At 39.7% G+C, this 20,053-nt stretch overlaps 1 pseudogene across 1 annotated transcript; it reads right to left on the reverse strand.

The window, feature by feature from the left end:
- Window positions 1–12,632: 12,632 nt before the first annotated feature.
- Window positions 12,633–14,350, reverse strand: LOC306652041 (protein HEXIM1-like; annotated as a pseudogene). The gene has a single exon. The product of its transcript is annotated as a protein HEXIM1-like (transcript).
- Window positions 14,351–20,053: the final 5,703 nt, after the last annotated feature.

Raw genomic sequence — 20,053 nt, forward strand, 5'->3', positions numbered from 1 at the left:
CCCGAATCCAAGCGGCCGCTCCTCTTCCTCCTCGTCCTCAGGGCAGGCCCCGGTGTTCAGAAGCGTCGTTCTGATTCCAAATAGCTCGCCGCGCAGCTACCGCCTGTAGCTCTGGTGCAGTCTCTCCGAATCCAAGTGGCCACGCTCCTCTCCTCCTCCTCAGGGCAGGCCCCGGTGTCCTGAGTCCACACAGTTCTCCTCGCCACTCTTCCCCCGGGCAGCCGCCGGAGCCCCAGTGGCTGCTCCGAGTCCCAGCGCTGTGCCGAGCGGCCTCCTTTACGGCGCTCCCAGCGGGGGGAGGGGCGTCTCGCCGGCAGTTCTACTTCACAAAGTTTCCTGCGTTCCGGGACCCCCGTCCCATCCGGGATGCCCCCCCAGGGGGTGAGAGTCACCCGGCTGCTTTGAGTTGGTCCCAAGAGTCTCAATATCTCCTCTTTTGAATCCTGAGTCCTGGAGCAACATGAAATGCAGCCACCCTCTAGGCCGCCATCTTGAAAAAACCCTGGAAGTTGGATTATTTGTATTCTTGATGTAGAGTTCTTGAGTTCTTTATATATTCTGGAAATTAGTGCTGTCTGAAGTGTGTGTGGAAAAGATTTTCTCCCACTCTGTAGGCTCTATTTTCACATTATTGATTGTTTTCTTTACTCAGGAAAAAAAAAAAAAAACTTTTTAGCTTAAATCTGTTCCATTTACTGATTCTTGCTATTATTTTTTGTGCTATGGGGGTCTTGTTAAGGAAGTCTGGTCCTAAGCCAACGTGATGGGGATTCAGGCCTACTTTTTCTTTTATTTGGTGAAGGGTCTCAGGTCTAATTCCTGGATCCTTGATCCATTTTGAGTTGAGTTTTGTGCAGGGTGAGAGATAGGGATTTAATTTCATTTTTCTGCAGATGGACATTCAGCTTTGCCAGTACCATTTGTTGAAGAAGCTATCTTTTCTCCATTGTATGTTTTTGGCACTTTTGTCTAGTATGAGATAACTGTACTTGTGTGGATTTGTCTCTGTGTCTTCTATCCTATATCATTGGTCTACCTATTTTGGTGCCAATACCATGCTGTTTTTGTTCCTATTGCTCTATAATAGTTTAAGTTCTGGTATTGTGATACCTCCTGCATTACTCTTCCTGCCCAGGATTGCTTTGGCTACTCTGGCCTTTTGTTCTTCCAGTTTCATGATTGCTTTGTCTACTTCTATGGGAAGTGTCACTGGGATTTTAATTGTATAGCACCTTTGGTAGTATGGCCATTTTGATAATATTAATTCTGCCTATCCAAGAACATGGGAGATCTTTCCATCTTTCAAGATCTTCTTCAATTTCTTTCTTTAATGTTCTGTAGTTTTTATTGTAGAGGTCTTTTGCCTCTTTGGTTAGATTGATTCCAAGTATTTTATTTATTTATTTTTTTTAAGGCTATTGTGAATGGAGTTGTTTTTCTAATTCTCTTTCAGATGTTTTATCACTTATGAATAAAAATGCTTTATATTTATGTGTGTTGATTTTATATCCTGCCACTTTACCGAATTCATTTTTGATGTCTAGAAGTTTTCTGATAGAGATTCTCTAAATAATAATGTAATCAGCAAATAGTGACAACTTAAGTTCCTCTTTTCCTGTTTGTATCCCTTTAATTCCATTCATATCCCTTTAATTTCTTTAGTTTGTCTAATTGCTTGGGGTAGAATTTCAAGGATGATGTTGAACAGAGGTGGTGAAAGAGGACATCCCTGTCTTGTTCCAGTTTTTAAAGGGATTGCTTTCATTGTTTCTCCATTAAGAATGATGCTGGCAGTGGGCTTAGCATAAATGGCCTGGTTCAGTTTGGGAGGATCACATGTCACTAGAATTTCGTTGACGTCTTTGGCATTTTCTATTTTGTTGGAGTATAGATTTTCAAAGTAGTTTCTAACTATGTTATGTATTTCAATGGTGTCTGTCATGGTATTTCCTTTTTCATCATAAATTTTAATAATTTGGGTTTTCTCTCTCCTTTTTGTTAGTGTGGCTAAGGGTTTGTCTATTTTGTTTACTTTTTCAAAAACCAACTTTTTGTTTTGTCAATTTGTTGAATTGATTCTTTTGTTTCAATTTCATTGATTTCAGTCCTGATTTTAATTATTTCCTGTCTTCTACTACTTTTGGTGTTGTTCTGTTCTTCTTTTTCTGGTTGGAGCTGTAAAGTTAGGTCATTTGGTTGTTTACATTTTATTCTTTTTTGAATGTGTTCCATGCAATAAATTTTCCTCTTACTACTGCTTTCATAATGTCCCAGAGATTTTGATATTTTGTATCCCTCATTCTCATTTACCTCTAAGAATTTTTTATCTTCTCCATGATATTTTTCTGTTATCCATGGTTCATTCAATAGCATATTTTTTAGTCTCCAGGTGTAGAATAGTTTCTGTTTTTTATTTTGTCATTGATTTCTAATTTCATTGCATTATGATCTGATAGAACACAAGGTAGTATCTATTTTTTTGCATTTCCTAAGGGCTGCTTTGTGGCATAACATATGGTCTATTTTGGAGAAGATTCCATGTGCTGCTTAGAAGAAAGTGAATCCACTCATGGATGGATGGAATATTCTGTATATGTCTGTTGAGTCTAGTTTATTGATTGTGTTTTTGAGTTCTATGATTTCTTTTTTTAATTTTTGTTTGTAAGATCTATCCAGTGGTGACCGATGTGTTAAAGTTGTCAGGGTCTTAAGCCCCCTTGCTCTTCTCCATCAGCAACAAGGGAAGGGGACACTTCCCAACAAGGTCAGACCTGGAAAGGTAGGGCCGACTGACCACCCGCACCCAGCCTGCAGGATGGAGGACAATCAGATGCGTCAGGGAGACCAGTCAGAGCAGGAACTCATTTATTGAGGAAGTCACACAGCTTTTATGTAGGGTGAAGGCTAGGGGGGAAGCAATCAGCTTAAAGGTCAGCAAGGCATGGGGTGTTCACACAGGTGAGAGTCCCATAGGACTATATGGCAAGCATGAGCAGAACTGTTCGCAGAACTGTTGTTAACCAATCCCTGACAGTGGTCCGATTTATCGTCATTAACTTTTGAAACCACCTTTGAGGCCTTGATCTTGCTCACTCACCAGGGAGTAAGGAGTCAGCCTGAGTTAGTTAATATGTCATTAGTCCCAACAAAAGTCACCCAAAATTATTGTGTTGTGATCTATTTGATTCCTGGCATTGAGAAGGATTTGTTTGATGTACATGGATGCAACATTGTTTGGGGCATAAATATTTATGATTGTTATGTCTTCCTGATTTATGTTTCCCGTAAGCAGTATGAAATGTTCTTCTTTATCCTTTTTGGCTAACTTTGGCTTAAAGTTCACTTTATCTGAAATAAGAATGGAAACCCCCCGCTTTTTTACTGTGTCTTTGTGTGTGGTAGTTTTTTCCCATTCTTTCACCCATTAGTCTGCAGATGTCCTTATCCATGAGATGAGTCTCTTGAAGGCAGCATATTATTGGGTCTTTCTTTTTAATTTAATCTGCCTGTCAATGTCCTTAATTAATGATTTTAGACCATGTTCAAGGTTATTACTGAGATATGATTTGTATTCCCGGTCATTTGGTCTTATTTTTGGTTTTTAACTTGACTTGGTTTCTCCTTTGAATAGATTTTTCTTTCAGGTAGTTCTTCCCTTTGCTGACCTACATTGTTGTTTTTCATTTCCTCCTCATGGAATATTTCCATTGAGAATATTCTGTAGTATAGTTTTTCTATTTGTAAATTCTTTTAATTTTTGTTTATCATGGAATAATTTTATTTCATCTTCAAATCTAATGGTTAGTTTTGCTGGGTATAGGATTCTTGGTTAGCATCCATTTTTTCATAGCTTGAAATATGTTATTCCAGCCCCTTTTAGCTTTTAGGGTCTGGGCTGAGTAATCTGCTGATATCCATATTTGTTTCCCCCTATATGTAATCTGTTGTTTTTCTCTTACAATCTTCAAAATTCTATCTTTATTTTGTATCTTAGGCATTTTCATTATAATGTGGCTGGTGTGGATCTGCTGTGATTTTGTGCATTTGGTGTTCTGTTAGCCTCTTGTATTTGATTTTCCATTTCATTCTTCAGGCTTGGGAAATTTTCTGATATTATTTCATTGAATAATAGTCATTCCTTTGGTTTGTATTTCTGTGCCTTCCACAATTCCAGTTATTCTTAAATATGGTCTTTTCATGATGTCCCATAGTTCTTGGAGGTTCTGTTCATGATTTCTTACCATCTTCTCTATTTGGTCAACTTTATTTTAAAGATTAAATATTTTGATTTATTGTCTGAGGTTCTGTCTTCCAAGTGATTTAGTCTTTTGGTGATGCTTTCCATTGTTTTTTACTTGATTTATTGTTTCCTTCATTTCAAGGATTTCTGCTTAGTTGTTTTTTTCAGAATCTATCTCTGTTGAAATGAACTTTTGCTTTCTGCAGTTGCTCTTTGCTTATTGGAGTGGTCATTCATTGCCTGCATTTGCTCTCTTATCTCATCCTTTGTTTCATGAATCATTTTAATTATGCATATTCTGAACTCCTTTTCTGACATTTTTTATACCATGCTGTCACTGGATTCTATTAATATAGAATCTAGTTTTGTGTGGATCATTTTCTTTCCTTGTTTTTTCATGTCATCCCCTCAAGCAGTGCAGATCTGGGTATTGTAGCCCCCCACCCTACCCCCCACATAGGCTTATAGTGACACTTCATGTTTCAAAAACTTCTTCTTTAAGGAAGTGTGTTTGGGGGAGGGGTCAATATTAGAAATGCCAATGCAGACAATATGCAATCTTAAAACAAATAGCCCCTATGAAGATGTTAGCAATATTGTCATAATAAACAGAATGAGTTCAATTATTATCTACAGTAAAACTAATAGATTTGCAATAAGGTCTGCAGTTTCTAATGGAGGACAAAGGATGGGATAGGGTGTAGGGTGTAGCTGTTAATGGCATAAGAAAAGAGTAATTGTTCTAGTTTGTAGAAAGAGTGAAAGCGTAATCAAAAGAAGTTGGTTGTTAGCATGAGAAAAGGGAGAAAGAGACTCTGAGGAAACAGGTACATAAAAAGAAAATAGAGTGAGAAAAGTAAAGAAATAAAAACTTAAAATTTTTCAAAAAGGAGAAAAAAAAAGAGAAAAAAATCTACACTATAACATTCATATAGAATTCAAACCTCCCAGTCTTCAATAGCCTGATGCATGAGAGGTACCTGACAATGAGCTTCCAGTCTCCAGCAGGCATCTCAGGATGGGATTTTGCCCACCTAAAGATGGGAGCTACTGCTTCCAGGATAATCTAAGATGGCCACTCTGGCTTCCAAATGTGTTGGCAAATGGGGAGCTGCAGGTCAGGGTGTGAGTGTGGTTGGCTGGAGGTCCTGGAGGAAAGGTGTGGTTGGTCCAGCAGAGGTCCTGGAGGTGGGGGCTTGGTCAGTCCGGCCAGGGGTCCTACAGGTCCTGGCTGTTGTCTCAAACTGGTGGCAGCCACGTGTAACCAAACCTGCAGGTACTGTGACAGTGAACTTTTAGGCAACAGCAGGCAGCTGGTCCTCTACTCGTGGTCTGCTGGCTGCTGTTGGATGATTAGCAGGTGATCCTCAGGGTATGTGAAAGGCAGGTGATGGACAGGCAAGAGACAGGCAAATGGCAGATAATAGCACCAACATTATTCTTAATGGAAAAAAAAAGTGAATACATTTCCTCTAAAAACTGGAACAAGACGGCAATTCCCTCTTCCACCACTTCTGTTCAACATCATGCTTGAGATACTAACTGGAGTAATTAGACCAAAGAAATTAATGGGATACTATTAGGAAAACAAGAACTCAAGCTACTACTGTTTGCCAATGACATAAGTCTATATTTAAAGAATCCAAAACTCTCCACCAGAAAACTTCTAGAACTAGTAAATGAGTTTAAAAAAGTAGCAGGATATAAAATCAACACACATAAATATCTAATGCATTTCTATTAAAAAGGATAAATCTTCTGAAAGAGAATTTAGGAAAACTACTCCATTCACAATATCTAAAAAATAAATAAATACTTGGTGAAAAGTGAATAAGTGCCCAGAAAAACCACTCCAGATGTGGGAACTCATGCAAGAGATTTTATTAGGCAGAGGAACAGTGTCTGCCCTGAAGACAGATAACATGAGAGAGAGAGCATGGTGGGGAGCTTCACAAAAGTAGTTGAATTTCCTGGGCTAATGATGATAGTACCAATTGCTGAGCAGTTAAAATTCGAGGGCTAGGGATTAAGCCAATGGCTGCTGAGCACAGTCTGACAAGTGGACCAATGACTGACTAGGATCACAGACTGACAGCTGGGGGTGCTATTATGCCTCCTTACCTTCCCCTGAAGGTCTGTCCTGCTGAAAACCACACAGGAAGGAACCTCACAAGGTGGAAGGCTACACTGTTTGTAGGCAGCCAAAGACCCGAGGTGAGAGCCAGAGGGCAGGGTAAACTCAACACCTAATTGCTGCCTGCCATGGCCAGGTGACGCCCGGCAGGTTCACATGAAGAGTGCTGCATCTGCAACTGTGGACTTGTCGCACCTCATCTACCCTCTGGGCAACCCACTGAGCACTGCACTTGGGAATCAATCTAACAAGAGGTGAAAGACTTTTATATAATGAAAACCACAGTACACTAAAGAAAGAAATTGAAGAAAAACTTAGAAGATGGAAAGATCTCACATGTTCCTGTATAGGCAGGATGAACATTATCAAACTGGCCATACTTCCAAAGGTGCTATACAGATTTAACACAATTCCAATTAAAATCCCAAAGACATTCCTCATAGAAATAGAGAAAGCAATTATGAAATTATCTGGAAGAACAAAAGAACCAGAATAGCCAAAGAAATCTTGGGCAGGAAGAGTGATGTAGGAGGTATCACAATACCAGAACTTAAAGAGTACTGTAGAGCAATAGTAATAATAATGGCATGAGATTGGCACCCAAATAGACAGGTAGACCAATAGTATAGAATAGAAAGCACAGAGACAAACCCGCACAAGTAGTTATCTCAAACTAGACAAGGTTGCCAAAAACATACAGTGGAGAAAAGATAGCCTCTTCAACTAATGGTGCCATCTGCAGTAAAATGAAATTAAACTCCTATCTCTCACCCTGCACAAAACTCAACTCAAAATGGATCAAGGATCTAGGATTTAGACCTGAGACCAAATAGAAGAAAATGTAGGTCTGAATCTTCATGTTGGCTTAGGACCAAACTTCCTTAACAAGATGCCCAGAGCACAAAATGCTAATCTCAGCAAACTCTTTTTTTTTTTTTTTTTTTTTTAAATAAGAATTTAACATTTGGTAGTATTCCAAGTGTGTATGCTGAACATTTTACAAGTCTATGGCCTATAAATTTTGTTCTTAGGTATATACAAAATACATCAAAACCTGTATAAAGAGAATCACATAGCCATGTTCATATTATTATTTTTTAAAATAAAGTTAGCTTTATTTTTTATTTTTATTTTTATTTTATTTGTAGTACTTTTTTTATTGTAAACAAGTGGGATACATTTTGATTTTCTATACATGGAGTACAGGCATACCATTTGTGTAATCATAAATTTACACAGGGCAATGTTGTTTAATTCATTCTGCCATTTCCCCCCCTTTACCCCCACACCCCACCCATTCCTCTTTTCCCTCTATACAGTCCTTCCTTCCTCCATTCTTGCCCCCCTCTCTAACCCTAACCCTAAACCTAACCGTAACCCTAATGCTAACCCTTGCCACCCCCCATTATATGTCATCATCTGCTTATTAGTGAGATCATTCGTCCTTTGGTTTGTTGAGATTGGCTTATCTCACTTAGCATGATATTCTCCAATTTCATGCATTTGCCTGCAAATGCCATAATTTTATCATTCTTTATGGCTAAAATGAGTAATATTCATATATATATATACGTATATATATACGTATATATATATGCCACAGTTTCTTTATCCATTCGCCAATTGAAGGACATCTAGGTTGGTTCCACAACTGGCTATGGTGAATTGAGCAGCTATGAACATTGATGTGGCTGTATCTCTGTGGTTTGCTGATTTTAAGTCCTTTGGGTATAGGCCAAAGAATGGGATAGCTGGGTCAAATGGTGGTTCCATTCCAAGCTTTCTGAGGAATCTCCATACTGCTTTCCAGAGTGGCTACACTAATTTGCAGCCCCACCAGCAATGTATGAGCATATTTTTTCCCCCACATCCTCGCCAACACCTATTGTTGCTTGTGCTCTTGATAATCGCCATTCTAATCCAGGTGAGATGGAATGTTAGGGTGGTTTTGATTTGCATTTCTCTTATTACTAGAGATGTTGAACATTTTTTTCTTATATCTGTTGATTGCTTGTACATCTTCTTCTGTGAAGTGTCTGTTCATTTCCTCAGCCCATTTGTTGATTGGGTTATTTGTATTCTTGGTGTAGAGTTTTTGAGTTCTTTATATATTCTGTAAATTAGTGCTCTATCTGAAGTATGAGTGGCAAAGATTTTCTCCCACTCTGTAGGTTCTTTCTCACATTACTCATAGTTTCCTTTGCTGAGAGAAAGCTTTTTAGTTTGAATCTGTCCCAGTTGTTGATTCTTGCTTTTATTTCTTGTGCTATGGAGTCCTGTTAAGGAAGTCTGATCCTAAGCCAACAAGGTGAAGATTTGGACCTACTTTTTCTTCTATAAGATGCAGGGTCTCTGGTCTGATTCCAAGGTCCTTGATCCATTGTGAGGTGATTTTTGTACAGGGTGAGAGATGGGGGTTTATTTTCATTCTGTTGCATATGGTTTTCCAGTTTTCCTAGCACCATTTGTTGAAGAGGCTATCTTTTCTCCATTGCATATATTTGGCCCCTTTGTCTAGTATGAGAAGATTGTATTTATTTGGGTTTGTGTCCATGTCCTCTATTCTGTACCATTGATCTACCTGTCTATTTTGGTGCCAATACCATGCCGTTTTTGTTACTATTGCTTTGTAGTAGAGTTGAAGATCTGGTATTGTGATACCCCCTGTTTCATTCTTCCTGCTAAGGATTGCTTTAGCTATTCTGGGTTTCTTATTCTTCCAGATGAATTTCATAATTGCTTGCTCTATTTCTGTAAGGTATGTCATTGGGATTTTAATTGGAATTGCATTGAATCTGTACAGCACTTTTGGTAGTATGGCCATTTTGACAATAATAATTCTGCCTATCCAAGAACATGGGAGATCTTTCCATCTTCTAAGGTTTTCTTTAATTTCTTCCTTTAGTGTTCTTTAGTTCTCATTGTAGAGGTCTTTCACCCTTTTGTGAGATTGATTCCCAAGTATTTTAATTTTTTCAATGCTATTGTGAATGGGGTAGTTTTCCTAATTTCTCTTTCTGAAGATTCATCACTTATGTATAAAAATGCATTGGATTTATGAGTATTGATCTTATAACCTGCTACTTTACTGAATTCACTTCTGAGTTCTAAAAGTTTCCTGGTGGAATTTCCAGGTTCCTCTAAATATATAATCATGTCATCAGCGAACAGGGATAGTTTGAGTTCTTCTTTTCCTATTTGTATCCCTTTAATTTCTTTGATTTGTCTAATTGCTCTGGCTAGAGTCTCAAGAACGATGTTGAATAGAAGTGGAGAAAGAGGGCATCCCTGCCTTGTTCCAGTTTTTAGGGGAAATGCTTTCAGTTTTTTACCATTTAGAATGATATTGGCCATGGGCTTAGCATAGATGGCCTTTACAATGTTAAAGAATGTTCCCACTATCCCTGTTTTTTCTAGTGTTTTGAGCATGAAGGGATGCTGTATTTTATCGAATGCTTTTCTGCATCTATCGAAATAATCATGTGATTCTTAACTTTAAGTCTGTTGATATGGTGAATTACATTTATTGATTTCCGGATGTTGAACCAACCTTGCATCCCTTGCATAAAACCCACTTTATCATGGTGCACTATCTTTTTAATACATTTTTGTATGTGATTTGCTAAAATTTTGGTGAGAATTTTTGTGTCGATGTTCATTAAGGATATTGGTCTGAGATTTTCTTTCCTCGATGTGTCTCTGTCTAGTTTAGGTATCAGGGCGATATTGGCTTCATAGAATGAGTTTGGGAGAGTTCCCTCCTCTTCTATTTCATGGAATACTTTGAGGAGTATTGGAATGAGCTCTTCTTTAAAGGTTTTATAGAACTCGGCTGAGAACCCATCTGGTCCCGGACTTTTCTTTGTTGGTAGGCTTTTGATGACCTCTTCTATTTCATTGCTTGAAATTGATTTATTTAAGTTGTGTATGTCCTCCTCGTTCAGTTTAGGTAATTCATATGTCTCTAGAAACTTGTTGATGTCTTCGAGGTTTTCTGTTTTGTTGGAGTATAGATTTTCAAAATAGCTTCTAATTATGTTTTGTATTTCACTCGTGTCTGTTGTGATATTTCCTTGTTCATTCTGAATTTTAGTAATTTGAGTTTTCTCCCTCTTTCTCTTTGTTAGTGTGGCTAAGGGTTTATCAATTTTGTTTATTTTTTCAAAGAACCAACTATTTATTTTGTTAACTTTTTGTATTGTTTCTTTTGTTTCAATTTCGTTGATTTTGGCTCTGATTTTAACTATTTCCTGTCTTCTACTACTTTTGGTGTTGCTCTGCTGTTCTTTTTCTAGGGCTTTGAGCTGTAGTGTTAAGTCATTTTATTTGTTGATTTCTACTTCTTTTGCTGAATGTGCCCCATGAAATAAATCTTCCTTGAAGTACAGATTTCATAGTGTCCCAGAGATTTTGATATGATGTGTCTTTGTTCTCGTTTACTTTTAAGAACTTTTTTTATGTCTCTCCTGATGTCTTCTGTTATCCATTCATCATATAATAGTGTATTATTTAATCTCCAGGTATTGGAGAAGTTTCTGTTTTTTATTCTGTCATTTATTTCTAATTTCAATCCATTATGATCTGATAGAATACAAGGTAGTATCTCTATCTTCTTGTATTTGCTAACAATAGCTTTGTGGCATAAAATATGATCTATTTTAGAGAAGGATCCATGTGCTGCTGAGAAGAAAGTGTATTCGTTGTTTGTTGGATGGTATATTCTATATATGTCTGTTAAGTCCAAATTGTTGATTGTGTTATTGAGATCTATGGTTTCTCTAATTTTTGTTTGGAAGATCTATCCAGTGGTGAGAGAGGCATGTTAAAATTGCCTAGTATTATTGTGTTGTGGTCTATTTGATTTCTGGAATTGAGAAGGATTTATTTGACATATATGGATGAGCCAATGTTTGGGGCATAGATATTTATGATTGTTATATCTTGCTGATTTATGCTTCCCTTAAGCAGTATGTAGTGTCCTTCTTTATCCCTTCTGACTAGTTTTAGCTTGAAGTCCACATTATCTGATATGAGGATGGATAGTCCAGCTTTTTTGCTGTGTCCATGTGCATGGTATGTTTTTTCCCATCCTTTCACCTTTAGTCTATGGGTATCTCTTTCTATGAGATGAGTCTCTTGCAGGCAGCATATTGTTGGATTTTCCTTTTTACTCCAATCTGCCAGTCTATGTCTTTTGATTGATGAGTTCAGGCCATTAACATTCAGGGTTATTTTTGAGATATGATTTGTATTCCCAGTCATTTGACTCATTTTTGTTTTTTGACATGATTTGGTTTCTCCTTTATTTGGCTATTCCTTTAGGCTAGTTCCTCCTGTTGCTGATTTGCATTGTTGTTTTTCATCTCTTACTCATGGAATATTTTGCTGAGCATGTTCTGTAATGCCAGCTTTCTTTTTGTAAATTCTTTTAGCTTTTGTTTATCATGGAAGGATTTTATTTCATTTTCAAATCTGAAAGTAAGTTTTGCTGGGTATAAGATTCTTGGTTGGCATCCACTTTCTTTCAGGGCTTGGTAAATATTGTTCCAGGCCCTTCTAGCTTTTAGGGTCTGGATTAAAAAATCTGCTGATATCCGTATTGGTTTCCCCCTGAATGTAATTTGATTCTTTTCTCTCACGGCCTTTAAAATTCTGTCTTTATTTTGTATGTTAGGTATTTTCATAATGATGTGCCGTGGTGTGGGTCTGTTGTAATTTTATATATTTGGAGTCTTATAAGCCTCTTGTATCTGGTTTTTCATTTCATTCTTCAGATTTGGGAAATTTTCTGATATTATTTCATTGAAGATTGTTCATTCCTTTGGTTTGTTTCTCTAAGCCTTCTTCAATCCCAATAATTCTTAAATTAGGCCTTTTCATGTTATCTCATAGTTCTTGTAGATTCTGTTTATGATTTCTTACCATCTTCTCTGTTTGGTCCACTTTGTTTTCAAAATTAAATATTTTGTCTTCAATGTCTGAGGTTCTGTCTCCAGGTGTACAGTCCTATGGGTTATGCTTTCTATGGAGTTTTTAACTTGGTTTATTGTTTCTTTCATTTCAAGGATTTCTGTTTGTATTTTTCAGTATTTTTCTAACTCTTTATTGAAATGATCTCTTGGTTCCCGTATTTGCTCTTTTAACTTTGATTGGTGCAATCATTTAATACTTGCATTTGCTCTTTCATCTCCTTCTCCAATGCCTGCATTTGCTCTTTCATCTCCGTGTTTGTTTCCCTGATTGTTTTAATCATGTACATTCTTTTTTTTTTTTTTTTACATTTACAAATATTAAATTTATTATAACTAGAATGAATTTAATGGTTCTCAGATTTGGCCACCTTGTAGCTCCACTTAAGGAGGGGTTTTTTTTTTTTTTAACAGAAAAATGCATTATAACTTGGTCAAATTACTTACACATTTTTTTTAAAAAGCTTTCTAAAAAGGAAAACAAGAAAAGCAACTCTTCATTTTCACATAATTAAAGAACAGGAGAAAGCATGCAAGCTACATCATAGCTAAATTTACCAAACCAACCAAAGCAGAGGGGGGGGGGGGATTTTCTCTTCTGATTATGTGTCATAACAAGGTCCGCTGTCTTATATACACATGTATATAATGTTACATTCCAGCACTGTAGAAAGTCCCCTCTGACCCCTCCCCGCAAGTTTCAGTCTAGTCTCCAAACTTGGAAAGCAGCGCATGCTCCTGCTGCCTGTGCAGTTCGTTCTCGGTCAGCAGCTGGAGTTTCTCCGAGCCCAGTAGGTCTAGCTCCAGCTCTAGCTCCCACACACGCGCGTCCTCGCCACCCAGCCGCTTGCTTTCCAGCCGCAGCCGGTTGTTCTCGTCCTCCATGCGTGAGGGGCACTTCTCCAGCTCCAGGTACTCTTTGATGAGCTCCTGCTTGCTCATGTTCTGCAGGCTTTCCGCTTGGTACCGCTCGTACGTCTCCGAGAAGTCCCGCTGTAGAAACTCGCTGCCGTCCCCTCCCATCCCGTCGCTACCCCCGTCCTCTTCACCCACTTCTTCCATAAAGTCCTCATCACTAGTATCGTTGGATTTGGAGACGGTTCGCTTGGGGTAGAGGCCCGTTTTGAGATCTGGCTCTTCCTGATCATGGTCATCCATGAGGAACTGCGTGGTATTATAGGGGCGACCGGCTGGCCCTTGGCTAACATCTCGGCTCGAATCCTGGAAGCTCGCAGGCTCTGCTTCTCGTCGAACTTTTTCTTCTCTTCCCAGGTCAGCTTTTAGTGCGGTTTCCTATGCCGCTTTTTCTTGGAGGGGCGTCTCCTATGTTTCTTCTTACCTAGCTGTCTCTGCTGTTGTCCCCACGCTTTCTCGCCACCAGCGGCAGGAGCCCCCAACTTGTTGGCCTCCGAGTCATGATACGGTTGGGCAAGCAGCTCGGTCGTCGGTTCCCCTCCCGACGATGGGGAGATGCCACCAGCGGACAAGTCGTCCCCATTTTGGCCCTTCTCGCCTGCTTCCAGGCAGCTTGATTCTGGACAGGCCTGGGTCTGCAGGGGAGGAGGCTGGGGCTCCTGGCTCCCTTCCCCCTCCGGCCCCTGCCGGCCACCCGACTTGGGGGACGCTCTGGATTGCCACCTACTGTCCTTCTCGGGCACCCGCTCCTCTGCACCTGGGGGGCGCTCAGGGTTCTGCTCTTCATGGACAACAGCAGCACCTGTACAGTTGCTAGTTTGAGGCTGGTGTTGATATTCTGACAAGAGTGGCTCGGCCATGACTAGAGGAGTCCTTGAAGTTTGAGAAATTTTGGCTTTAAGTCCTTAAGGAAAAAAGAGGTTTTTCTTTTCTTAAAAAAAAAAAGTCCAGTAGTTGTCTTCGATCTGTAATTTCTGCAGTGACGCCTTTAGCCAGTCCTTCTGTCAGCAAACTCCAGACGCAGCTTAGCTCGAGTCAGTAAAGGGTTAAGCGCCCACAGCGCGGCCAGCTAGCAGGTCCAAGGGGTGCAGCGGCTGGAACAGTACGGAACGTGCAGACGGAGTACCCCTACGATCCAGGAGTTGGGCAAGAAGATGAGGTTAAGTCCAACGGGTTAAACCCAGCCCCGAAGGGGTTAAAACTACCCGATGACGCTTCCTCCGAGGGGCCGAATCCACAAAGGGTTAAATCCCCTGTCGCAGAGCCCACAGGGGGTTAAAGTCCCAGAGCCACCTCCTCCCACTTCCACGGGTGTCGCTCCAGCCCGAGCTCCCAGTTCCCTAGGCCCAGCCGGAGCCTTAGCCCAGGACAGACAAACTCATCTCCCCTTTGGCTCGATGCTCTCTTAATCATGTACATTCTGAACTCCTTTTCTGACATTTCTTCTGCTGTGCTGTCATTGGGTTTTATTGATATATTATCTAGGTTTTTTTGGGACATTTTCTTCCCTTGTTTTGTCATATTGGTCAGATATCAGTGGGACTCTGAGATATTGCAGATTTCCTCTTTGGCTTATAGTGTCCTATAGATTTCCAGTATATCACCTCCCAGCCTTCAGTAGCCTGAAGTCTTGGAGGAACTTGATAATGCAGTGCTTCCAAAGAAAGCTGCCCCTAGCCCACTAGTGGTTCCAGGGCTGGGGATTGGCTGTGCGGAAAGGCTCTCACTGGGCAGCCTGCTCCAAAAGGCTGGCTGTGGAAGGAGACTGCTGCTGGAGGGAGCAGGGCTGCTCGGAGAAGTCTCTGGCTGCCCTGCCTGGTCCCAGAAGCCATCTGTGGGTCGGGGCCTGCTGCTGGGTCTGGGGCTTTGAGGTGGCTGTGTGGAAAGGCTCTCACTGGGCGGCCTGCTCCGAAAAGTTGGCTGTGGAAGGAGCCTGCTGCTGGAGGGAGCAGGGCTGCTTGTGGAAGATTCTAGCTGCCCTGCCCTCCTCCGAGAAGTTGCCCCTGTCCAGGCCTGCTGCCTGGGCCAAGCTTCACCTGGTGGGAGAGACTCACCCCACAGTTCTATGTTAGTCCGAGTCTCTCATTGCCTCCCCTTCTTGAATCCTGGGTTCTCGAGTGATGGAGATGCAGTCACCCTCTAGTCTACCATCTTGGATACCATGTTCGTATTATTAAATAATTAGCAACCTAAATATTCATTAGTACTGAATAAAAAAATTATGACTTGCTCATGCAATTTAACATTTTTCAAAATGAGAAAGACCAAATTTTGGGCTGTGAAACAAGAATGAGATGAATGAAAGAGATTGACACATCTAAAAAAAAAAGAGGCTGGTACAAGAGACTATATGTATTATTTATAAATTGTGATTTTTCTGACACTAAGCAATGTTTCAAATTCTCTAATGCTATAGGTAAAAGACAGATTAGGCTGGTGGGAACATGTGATTAAGATAATAATTCTATAAAATGAGCCTATCTCTGGAAATTTCCTTGGGACCCCCAATAAAAGTGGAGTGCAGGAAAGGCACATTGTCCTCCTTTTCTCTGAGAGGACCCACAAGTTCCCTTGAGGGTGATGTCTTTCCCTTTTCCTATTCTTTCAATAAACATGCCTGTTTGATACATCTGAGTGATACGTTTGAAGTCTTTGATCACAAGAATTGGGGTTTGAAGGGGAGTCTTTGTGTTGCCTCAGTTTCTCAGAAGGCTCCATCTCTGTAACAGTATTAGGTACTTAACAGTCTGATGTTGTAAGGACATAGATTAATAAGAATGGTAGGAACATGAGGTTAATAGAATAGCTGTATTAAATGAGTCCACTGTGCTGACACCCACATTCTTTCTTTGTCAAAAACACAAGAAAATAAAAACCCAAAAAGCAATTTGCCTGTAGCCCTGCCTGTCCTAAAAGATCAGGATATCTCATATTTCTTAGCAGACTGAGGAAGGGGCAAAAGTCTGATGGTGGAGGTAATGAATGATGGGGGTTGAAAGAAGATGAGGACTGGTTATCAGAGAGAGGAAAATATGTTACTAATGATTAAACTTCTTATCCCTGCTCCCAGTCACATATATGGGGAAGAAAGAGAAGACAGTATTAAAGAGGGATTCTGGGATCTATGTGAGAGAGAACATCACTTTCTCCCATGAACATACAGCTCTGGGGTCCCTTCTCTTTGGAGAAGTCTCTGTCCCTCTTTAAAATAAAACTTGTTTTCTGCACTTGCTCCAGCATTTCTCAGATGTTTAATTTTCAACCCTGGGGAAAAGGACCAATTCCTGATCTCCAGTGGATGAGTATCAATGTCATCTTGCTATGAATCAAAAGACAAGAGGTGGACATGGGTGTAAAACTTCCTTGGAAACTTCTCCGGGACCTCCAATAAAACTGGAGGGCAGGAGAGGCATGGTGTTCTCTTTTCTGAGAGGATCCACTCTTTCTCTTGACAGTACCTCCTTTCCCTTTTCCTATCCCTTCAATAAACGCATTCCTATTACTCTGAGCAACATGTCTGAAATGTATCTGACTTGATTGCTTCAGTTTCTTGAAAGGCCCCAGTTGTGTAACAACACCAACTAAAGATTTAGCAATTTCATTAAATTTTGACACTAATTTCTGGAGATAGTGAAATTGGGGTTTTGAGATGAGACTATTTCCCTGCTTTGAGTTTTTTTTCCTTCTGGGTTCTTGTCTTACGAAATTTGTAGAAGAAAATTCGTGGACAATAATGGACGGGAAATGTAAATGAACAACCACTTGAATAGGGTGTATAGAGGACTGTAGGCAGGCAGGACAAGATGGTCTGTGAGGAGGTTTTGGGCAGAACCAGAACAAAGGAGCATGGAGAGTATACTCTAATGAGATCAACTTTTTGCTTGATGAAAGTGCTCATGGACACAACTGGGGTACCCGATCAGGTAGACACTTCTGTACTCATGCTCCTAAGCAAGGGAGAGGAGGAAATTACAGAGATTATAAAAAGAACAGGTCAAAATAACTTCACCAGTTTCCTAACTCTGGGGACACTTCTTTTTGGAGAAATCTAGTTTTGTATCTGTTACCTTTGCAATAAATCTACTTTTTGCTTGCTTTCTCTGTGTCCTGTTCTTCAAATTCTTTCCTGAATAGAGACAACAAACCCAGCACCCATAGATGGAAACAGAATTGGAAGCTTAACTGGGATTGAAACCATTGACTCATAGATTACTAACAGTCATGTTAAACAGCCAGTCAGAACTGGAAAGTGACCCTTGATAATCTGATACTTCTGTGACTCTCACCACTAGTATGACTGAATTCCCAGACTGACTGGTGTTTTTCTATTTCTCTCCTTTCAGGTAACAAAATGAGTAATAGGGCCCATTGTTTGCAGCAGAATTAGCATCTTTCTTTTCCTCCGTGTGGAAACACAGTTTGTCAGTTAAGACTAGGTCACTCTTAATTCATCTTTACCTTATGTAGAAACCTTGTCCCTTTTGTCAGGATAGTTACCGCTGATAAAAAGTGTCTGTAATTCAGGAACTCTTTCTTTTTTTTTTTTTTTGAGACATTTCAAAAATCACCTATCTCCCACCATGTGGCTTTAAAGACCCTCTGAAAGGAAGAAAAAGATAAAGGTGGATATTATTATGAATATCACAGGACCTCTCCAAGTGTTGATTTACAGTGGTTGCTGGGAAACTCCTTGCACAGGAAAAAGACATGTAAATGTGGATTGCAAGATTGTGTTACTAGTCTAGGGAAATATTATCTCAGAGACTGCAGCATAAATCTTTACAGCCAGATGCCTTCTCTCCAGATTCTTGTAAGCTCATGGCCCCCAAATGTTGGAGGCAGAAGATGGGAAGCAAACCTTGATTAGTAAGCTTTTCTTTATTCTGCAGTGAGGTCCATCAATCAGGCATAGGAGGGCCCATTTTCTAGATATGGAACTAGTCCCCAGGTTTCAAGTTATAGTTTTATTGGAGGCTGCAGACATGCAGTTTGGACAGTCAGGGGCTAGTTGTGCAGGTTAAAATTTTAACTCTGGAAGGCAGTTGTAAAAAATCCAAAACTCTTTGTCACTGGCAGTATCTCACAACTTGGTGTTTATGGCTTATCTTCCTTCCTCTGGGAACCATTGTTACCTAGGGCTTCACTATTTTCTTTCCTCCTTCCAGGACTCATCTGCAATGGAAAAGGGTAATTGTCCAGGGCCCAATATTTCAGTATTTGCCTACTTCCTTCAAGATGCTTTGGGGGTGGGAAGGGGAAATTATTTGCTTTTGTTGGAGATGCTAGGGATGAACCCAGGAGGGGATGAAAGTTTGTTCCCTCCATCCCAGGCCTCATTGTTAGTGGAAAGGATGCACTGGGAGAGGTTTAATGTTTGGTTAATTTGCCCTCCTTCCTTCCAAGTCATACTGTCCCTCCATTTTTACTGGGGAGCTGTCTTGTGGGAATATTATTTTCTTTAACCCTTCATTCCAGATTCTAGAAGGGGAAAAAGAATTGGAGTTTTGGTTATGTCTGACTGCTTTGTGCTGAGAAAGAATAAAGTGGGTGAGGGGAGCCCTTCTTTCAGAGTTCTGGAATAGAGCATTTAGACCCAGTTGGGGAGGAATGTCTGGGGAGGAGCCTGGAGATCATCATAGGCAAAGTCCTCCTTTTATGGTTTCAGAAGTCAGGCTGTGACTGTGGAAGAAGTGTGCTCTGGGTGGCAGTTTGAGTTGGAGAGCTTACCTTATTAAGAAAATGCTTCTGTACAAAATTAAAAATAGGGAGAAAGATTTTTCTAAGAAAGTTGTGCATTAATTAATTTGCTAGTGCTAGGAAAACAATTTTCCAGTGTCAAAACAGGACATGTTCTTCTAAAATGCCAGGAATCATACAACTCAAGTACATTGCAGGTAAAATAGTGGGACCCTATTTTCCTTAATGAAGGCCACAATGCCCATTTAAATTTAGGGTGCATTCTCCATGATTTCAGAAGTGTGGGTTCTCTGAAGCATAGCAAGCATGATTAACTTTGGAACTATAATTTCCTGATATTTTAACCATCTCCATCCTGTTTGACAAACTTTGCAAAACAAGAACAGAGATAAAATCAACATATATTTATAACCAATAACCAGGCTGCATGTGTAGAAAAGTATTTAAAAGGGTTAGGAGAAGAAATTCTTTCAGATAAACTGCCTCAAACTTCTTCATTATTTAAAGTAGGAGGCCCTCCCCCCCCCCCCCCCCCACATTGGCCAGGACCAGGACCAGGACCTGGGATTGTAATTTTAATACATCTAAAAAGGCATGATGAAAAGATCAAGTTCCTGATCAATATGTACTTGAGTTTGCCAGGTCTAAGAAAAATTTTTGAAATTTTTGAAAGGCATATGTTTTTGATATTTGCTGGTGCAATACCACCACTGCTGTAGATGCAGAGGAAATTATCCCAGCCAGTATCACAATGTCAGCTATTAGCCCTCAGATAAAATGTTTAGCACTTTTACAGGGAGCCAGGGGAATACTGGCCTTTTTGTCCTGAACTTTGTCGTATAGTTTGATTGACACATTATTGTAACATTGTTTTACATTTTACATACATTTAACATAATATATATTTGTTACATTTTACATACATTTAACATAATATATATTTGTTACATTTTACATACATTTAACATAATATATATTTGTGAAGAATAATATTGTACTTAAATAAGTTTAGAAAATAAAATATGGATATTTAATACACTTGCTGTGAGATAGAATTACTACTGAAAGGAAATATTAAGATGGGTAGTATTTCAATAC

This window comes from Sciurus vulgaris, assembly GCF_902686455.1.
Source record: "Sciurus vulgaris genome assembly, chromosome: Y".
NCBI classification, from domain to species: domain Eukaryota; kingdom Metazoa; phylum Chordata; class Mammalia; order Rodentia; family Sciuridae; genus Sciurus; species Sciurus vulgaris.